Source organism: Cynocephalus volans, chromosome 4 (genome assembly GCF_027409185.1).
Source record: "Cynocephalus volans isolate mCynVol1 chromosome 4, mCynVol1.pri, whole genome shotgun sequence".
In the NCBI taxonomy this organism is placed as follows: domain Eukaryota; kingdom Metazoa; phylum Chordata; class Mammalia; order Dermoptera; family Cynocephalidae; genus Cynocephalus; species Cynocephalus volans.
The window spans coordinates 149,625,328-149,633,316 of record NC_084463.1 but is presented as its reverse complement, the minus strand read 5'-3'; the positions used below and the strand labels follow the sequence as shown (position 1 = coordinate 149,633,316).

The 7,989-nt window shown below is 36.9% G+C and overlaps 1 pseudogene; it reads left to right on the top strand.

Moving 5' to 3' along the window:
- Positions 1-312: 312 nt before the first annotated feature.
- Positions 313-1,327, top strand: LOC134376528 (olfactory receptor 5AS1-like; annotated as a pseudogene).
- The last annotated feature ends 6,662 nt before the right edge of the window (positions 1,328-7,989 follow it).

Here is a 7,989-nt window from a genome sequence, read left to right as displayed (position 1 = left end):
CATCTCCTCTTAGCTTAATAGGAGTTAATATCATGATGTAAAGTGCACAGCTTTTAAAGAGTTACTCCATCAAGGAACACCACCTTCTGAATGGCATTGTCTGACATCAATGACCATTTCTAATTTTCTTCTTTTAAAAATGAAAAAAACAAAATACTGTCAGAGAAACTGCCATATATGTGATTATATTAACCTTCTATTTGCTTCTGTAGAAGGAAGAATAAAGGTATTTTTGGTTCATCCATCAGCAAACTCAGCTTATGTCTTCTGATACCATCTATCTCTGATGAGAAAATCAAGAAAACTAAGAAGATGTTGGAGAGTAATTAAACCATGCCAACTGAGTTCATATTTGTTGGATTCACAGATTATCAGCCTTTCAGAGTCACACTATTCTTGGTATTTCTCATAGTACATACCTTAACAGCAGTGAGAAATATTGGCTTAATCATCCTAGTTAATATCAATTCAAGCCTTCAAACCCCCATGTACTATTTTTTTTAGCAACTTGTCTTTCTTAAAAGTCAGCTATTCTACAGCAATTACTCCTCAAATGCTGGTAAATTTCTTAGCGTCCAGGAAGCGCATCTCCTTCTATGGCTGTGTACTGCAAATGTTTTTCTTTGCTTGTTTTGCTGATGCAGAGTGCCTTATCCTGGCAGCAATGGCATATGACCGCTATGCAGCCATCTGTAAACCATTGCTCTACTCCACACTGATGTCTAGGAGAGTATGCAACTGCTTCATTGTGTTGGCATACTTAGGTGGAACCATGACTTCAATGATTCATGTCTGCTTCACATTCAGGCTGCCCTTTTGTGGCTCCAATATTGTCAACAATTTTTTCTGTGACATCCTGCCTCTTCTGGCTTTATCATGTGCAGATACCCATATCAACGAGCTTCTGCTCTTTGCCTTGTGTGGCTTCATCCAGACCAGCACTTTTGTGGTCATATTTATCTCTTACTTCTGCATCCCCATCACTGTTTTGAGCATCAAGTCCTCAGGCGGCAGAAGCAAAACATTCTCCACCTGTGCTTCCCATCTCACAGGAGTCACCTTATTCTATGGAGCACTCCTGTTTACGTACTTACGTCCCACCACCGATTATTCTCCTGACACTGATAAGGTGGTTGCATTGTTTTATACTGTTGTCTTTCCCATGTTTAACTCAATAATCTACAGCTTCAGAAACAAGGATGTAAAAAAAAGCACTAAACAAGCTGTTAGAAATAAACTGGATTTTCAAATGAATACAAATTTTGATCATCTCATTGACAGCAACTATGCCAGGATCACCTTTCTGTCAACTCATTTAACTATATAATCATTTTACAGAAATAAAGACAACTTTTAGACATTGATATCTTTAAATGTTTCATGTTCTCTTCCAGAAATATTTTTCCATAATTCTTTTAGTCTGCAAAACATTATTGGATTAATATTTGTAATAGTAATAATTACACAGAAATTAGTGTTCCCAAAATATTGTGTACATTGATGGATTATATTCTTTATATGTTGTATTGAAGGTATATGTAGACTTTTCAGTCAGCCCTATTAGAAGATCCTTGGCAGCAGGTAAAATACATATATAGGTATTATATTGCATGCTCTTCTTACATGAGTGTTTAAGGGATGGATAGAGGCAGGAATGCATAGATTAATAGATGGATAACTGAATGGATAAATCTAGCCTTCTTTGTTTTGTAAAGTGTATTCTGCACTTATATTTATTAAAAGGGAATTTTTACATTACCAGTAATGGGTGATAGTGACAGTAGTGGTGGTTTCACTGGCTCTGAGGAAATCAAATAGAAGACACATAGTAATACTCTCTCTAATGTTAGACAGGAGTGAAGTTATATAACTTTGTCTCTCTTTAGCCTCAGTTGATTGCTGCAAGTGTCCACTACTCTTCCATTCATAGTGAGTTCTTGTGAAAACCAAGCAAGTTTGTGAATACAACCAAGATTATAATCTAATTTATTAGTATAAATTACTAATTACTCTTATGTATGTTATCGACATAGTGTTTGAGGTTCTGTCTCCTAGAAGAGGTAAACAATTGCTCTGATAATTTCATTCTATAAATTTACAATGCAAATCAGTTGTAGTATAAGCAGTTCTTTCTCTGGGATCAGTTTTAATCATTAGCATAGATATTTTTCTGTGGTTGTTTTTGATCCTTCAGTCTTCATTATCTTTTTGTTTTATTTTGATAGAGTTGAAGCAATAAATGGTGTGCATGTGAATATATGAAATCATGCATTTTGTAGAAATTATGAAAATATAAGTGACCAAATTAGTTATTTAGATATAACCATGTACATAGACAAAATAGGATACTGCCAACTGAAATGGCATGTTTTGAGGGTGAAATTAGCTAATACATGAGGATTAAATACTAGTACATGAGGATTAAATGATCTAATTATATACATCTCCTTGAATATATGTGAAGATTTTAGACAGTGCTTGTCACTCTGTAACAGCATAGAGACATCAATTATTTTACCATTATTATATTACTATTTGATTTTAAGAGAGTAGTAAGGGATTGATTCCCCAGATGAAATTAGGCATTTTTTAAATATCTGTGAAGCATTTCAAATATTCTGAGATGTTGCCAGAAGGCAAAGACACTAAACCTGAATATTCAGCTTAGTGACTCTTCATCATGTTAGAATATTTGCCCTTCTATGAAGAGTGAATAGAGAGTACAAAACCATTCATTTGTTCTTAACTTCTTAGTAGTTTTTGAATTTTATGGGCTATTTTGAATTGTTTCTGCAATTTTAGTATATTCTCTTGTTTATAAAGAAAAAAAATTGTAGAGAGTTTCAGAGAATAAACTTATTTCCTCTTGTCACGCATGCATTGTGTTAATGGTCATTAAAGTTTTTTGAAAAAAGAAATTGCCAGAAAAAAGCACTTCAGTTTCCTTACCAGGGTCATATAAAATCTATGGCTTATTTTTTTGTTTTCCAAAATGTTGCCCTAAGATAACTAAACTACAAAGTAATTGTGAACTATTAAAACTGTTAAGAGTTTAGCTAGTCCAGGGTTTCTGAAAGGAACACTATTGACATTTTATTCCAACACTTCTTTGTAGTGTGGGGAGGGTGGCCTAATCTGTACATTTTCGAATGTTTAGCAGCATCCCTGACCTCTACTCATGTCAGTAGCATCCTCTCTATTGGTGACAATCAAAATGTATCCAAACATTGCCAAATGTCTTCTTTAGAGAAAAAATAACCCCTCAGTGAGGACCACTGATCTAGCCCAACCTTCTTTCTTAGCCTGTAAGGTAAATAAAACCCATAAGAGTAAGGTCACTACCTGAAATTAAGTCAGAATAGTAATTTGCTAAGAACATTTCAGGTGAAATTTTATTTATTTTGTTTTGCATTATTTTTCTAACTTCTATTATTATTTAAAATCTAAGTTGATAATATTCATAGACACAGAAATTTAACATGCAACTTTTATAAAATTAACATCAAAATTAAAGCCAAATATATGTTTTATCAGGTAGACCACAGTTAAGAAGAAATTAGAACACAGTTGGATATGTGAAATAATTACATTGAATGAGATTTTGTTTTGAGCTTCTGTCTATGATGAGAGATAAAATACTGCCTGAGAAGATATAATACATGCCAGTCAGAAAAAGTAATGTAAAATATAGATTTTAAATACTAAGATGTATGTTCCTTCTGGAATAATATCTGTATTTTAATCTGCAGCTCTAATTCAGGTCAGAAATAGCATGTATGTGAAGTTCTATATCTGTATTGCTCTTACATTGAGTACTCAATGTCAGGTGTAAATGAGTTTTATGGCATGAGTTGAAAAATTCCAGTTTTTCTAGTGACATCTGACTAAAAATATTGTAGGTCATATTTAAAGGATATGATAAATATTTATCTTCATAGGATTACATCCATTAATAAATTTTTTCTCAGAAATGAATAAAAAAATGTCTTGAAACACTGTCATATGATAATGTTTGCCATGTTGATATATAAAGATAGAGATTGGGAGTAAACATTTCTGAGAGTTCATAATTTCCCTTAGCTGCACACCCTGTTATGTATGGTAGAGACTTGTCATAATTTGTAACTAACATATTTCTATGAGTTCCAATGAAGTATCTATGTGCTCCATTGACTTGTTATATAAACTTATTATTATTCTGTGCACAGCTAAGGTTTTACTGTATCATAAGCTGTTTTTCTTATATGAGAATATGAAAGATTTTATACTGCACAAAATTATCATTTTGTTTAATGTCTCCTTGAGAAAAGTAATGGAAAATTACCTGACACCACTTCCCTGCCTCTACCCAAGCACTACATGACATCACAGCCTTTTGGAACAGTGGCTAGTGTAGGAACATTCACAGGGATAGAAGGAGTGTCAGGTGTACTGTTCTTGTAGTTTGTTCAGATTTGAAGCAAGCACACTAATCTGGCCATATCTGCCTTTATTACTGAAAAGCAGGATATGAGGCTTTTAATGTATATTAGGGAAGCAAGAGCCCCTCATTTAACTGATCAGAGAATAGGATCCTATGGACATATGCCATGGCCAAACACTGTGCTCTAGCTCTTTTTTGAAAACTCAAAGGTCACTACTTCTGAGAGCTTCAGATTCTGCTTTAGCTTGATCTGGAGGTTGAAAAACAAGCCTTGCTTTTTTTTGGTGGTTGTTGTTATTCATTCATTCATTCATTCATTCATTCATTCATGATTTATTTATTTATTTATTTTCACCTAAGACCCCCAAAATAAGCCTTGTAATTGAGACCATTCAATGGGACAAAATCCTTGCATTATCACCAAGAAGCACCACCATATCTCTGGTGTGAGCAAGGGCTGGGGTCCAAGCTTGGCAGATGCACCAGTACACACTGCCAAGACATGTGGTCTGAGCTGCCACATCAGGATTTGTTCTAGTTGTATATTGCTCTGATATCAAACTTATTGGCTAAAACCAGCAACAACCATGCATCTTGCTCATGAATCTGTCATATGGGCAGGGCTAGATAAGGATGAATTCCCCCTGCTCTACAACATTGAAAGTAGCATTTGGGATCACTGTCACTTCCCTAAAATATGTTAAAAGCCATATGTCTCTTTTCTCAATAATGAAGGTAGTAATAACCAGATTAGTGCCCATTACTTCATGAGATGAACTACAAGAAAAGTACACCTGATAATGCTTCCAGCCAGGGCTGGAATAACTACAGATTGACTGAGTATCTCTTTTTCATTCAGTCTTAAGAAATCTCCCTTTGTCTTCTTTGGGAAAAGGAAGTCACCATTTTCACCCCAGACTCAATGAGAAGAGGATAAGATCCCACCTCTTTTGAGGAAGGAAATCAATGAATTTATGGTCATTTTTATTTCATTAGAGCACTCTATCTTAATTGATAAATTTAATCGTATACCATAATTGACTTTCATACCTTCTATACAATTTTTGGAAAGGTTTGTGAAAGGACAGCCAGCAAGAAATTAGTTTTGAACACATTTTCCTTTAACTGTATTCTCTCTCTTCTCATCAAAAATAGTGGCTTCTATAGTCATTTAAACCTCACTAGGTCAGTGATCCATGCCATTTTTTAAATTTTTTTATTTTATTTTACTTTATTTCATTTTGTCAGTATACAATGTGGTTGATTATTGTGGCCAATTATCCCTGACATTGCTATAGGAGGGAAAGATGTAACTTTAAGATAGTGAATGTAACAAAGAGAAGTGTGATAACACTTGAAGCCTTCTACTAAACCAGCAGCCAACCCACCTAAGCCTCCTCAGAAAAAGATGTCCAAGTGTGCTGAGTGAACACTTAAGGACATCATCTGGAACTTTCCCAAATGCAGGAGACTACAGATGTTAATCTATGGACAACATAATGTGTTGGATAAGCAATGTATACCTCCCTGGCTGCTTAACAGAATTATTTTGAAGTATAAAACTTTCCAGTTTTATGCAAACATTTCAGGATAATCCACTTGCCTTCAGGAACTGAGTTGTCTCTTTTAGATATTTGGCACAGCATTGCTGGCAAATAGTTTTCATCAGTTCAGTTACATCTACTCAGTAAATATACTGCTACTGAAGTTGTAGTTCCATCTTTTGTACTCCTCCAGTACCTGAAAATTGCTGCATGCAAGCCAAAGTATGATTGTAAATGGGTGGAAAGTTGACCAGGAAAAATGAGGGCTGTTGGGCCGAGCCTGTGGCGCACTCAGGAGAGTGCGGCGCTGGGAGTGCGGTGACGCTCCCGCTGCAGGTTCGGATCCTATATAGGAATGGCCGGTGCACTCACTGGCTGAGTGCTGGTCACGAAAAAGACAAAAAAAAAAAAAAAAAAGAGGGCTGTTGAGTGACCTACTGAAGAGTGCAGGCCACATCCATGTATGGTTGACAGGGGTAGACATTTGTCCGCCTCGGAAGACTTGCCTTATAGGAGCACATTGTCCAATACAGAGGTATCATGTGAGCCAAATTTAATCATTGCCTCTATAATTTCTGAGAAAAAGACCATCTTCCTTGGTTGTTTAAAAGGAAAAGTGTTACCAAAACCAGAGGAGAAGGTCTGGGGAAGTAGGATAGATGACCTCAACCCACTCCATCCTCTACCAGGTTCATGAATCTCCCACTGGAAAGAATTCAAGAGCAGAGTCAGACTAGAAAGCAAAAACAGGTTTAATGTAAAGAATAAAAAATACATACTTTACAAACTGTGGGCTGGCTCCAAAGCAGCAGTCACAGCAATTTTAATACAAATGTGAGAAATACACTTTGCAGACAAAGTGTGGATGGACTTGAGAGAGTGACAGCAGCCTGCTGAAGCCAGGTTTGACACAAAAAGTAAGAAATACAAACCTCACAGGAGAAGTGTGGGCTGGCTCCAGAAAGAGTGAGTGTCAGCTCTGCCTTTTTCCTGGATTCTACCTTTATAGTTGGCTGTTCTATACATTGTCATGCTATCTAATGAATATTCCCTTAAGGGGATGGTACCCAGTTATGTAACAGATTATGTACATAGCCTTGCACATGCTCAGTTGATTTCTTTGGAGCATGCTATTGGTCAAATTCCAATTTATTCACCAAAAATTAAGTAAAATGCATTTGGTGCTCTCTAGTGCCCCCCAATGGAAGGCCATTCAAGGACAACATTCTTTTTATTGAGCACACTCTGCCACTGGAATTACATACATTTGCTTCCTGCAGTCTCAATCTCCCTGTGTTGGTGCAACAAGCAACATTAAGTCAGGAATCAGAATAGGGAATTGAGACCTAGCGGACTGGTTTGAGAACCAGAGGAGTGGCCTGAAACTCCAAACCAGAGAAACTGAACCCCTCTTTTTTCATGACTTCTATAGACAAAAACACCTTTGTAAATAAGGACACAGGGGTGAGACTGAAGCAAACTTTTGAAGAAGATAAAAGAAGCCTGTCTGCTTTGATCCTCCCTCAGGCTGGCACAGCACCACAGGAAGAGTCTTTTATGAGGCCTGAGGATTCAACAGTAAGAGAGGAATGCCCAAAGCAGATATACAACTTCCCAGGTGTACTGAGGTACTTTCCAGGAGGACCCTCTTCTGTCTAGCTTCAAAAGGAACACTGAGGGAATTACAGGACTAGACCACCTGAAGCTTACAGGGCAAGACCATCTGAAACCAACTAGAAACAAAGAAGGGCTTACAGTGACCAGCTAGAGGATCTTGGTAGTGACACTCAACCAGTGAGACCTGCCAGTAGTTTGCCCACCAGGGGAACAAAGGCACCAGCTCAGGCTCTGTTTGGCTAAGAAAAATGGTTGAAAGTTTGCCCTGCATGAGTCTCTGGCAAGTAATCTGGCCCAGTTGTGGAGCCCAGGCTAAGGCCCAAGCTAGTGACTTTGAACAGTGACTCCACCCAAATCAGTCCCCTGTCCAAGGCCCTGCCTGGGTAGAGAACCAAACCGGCAAGT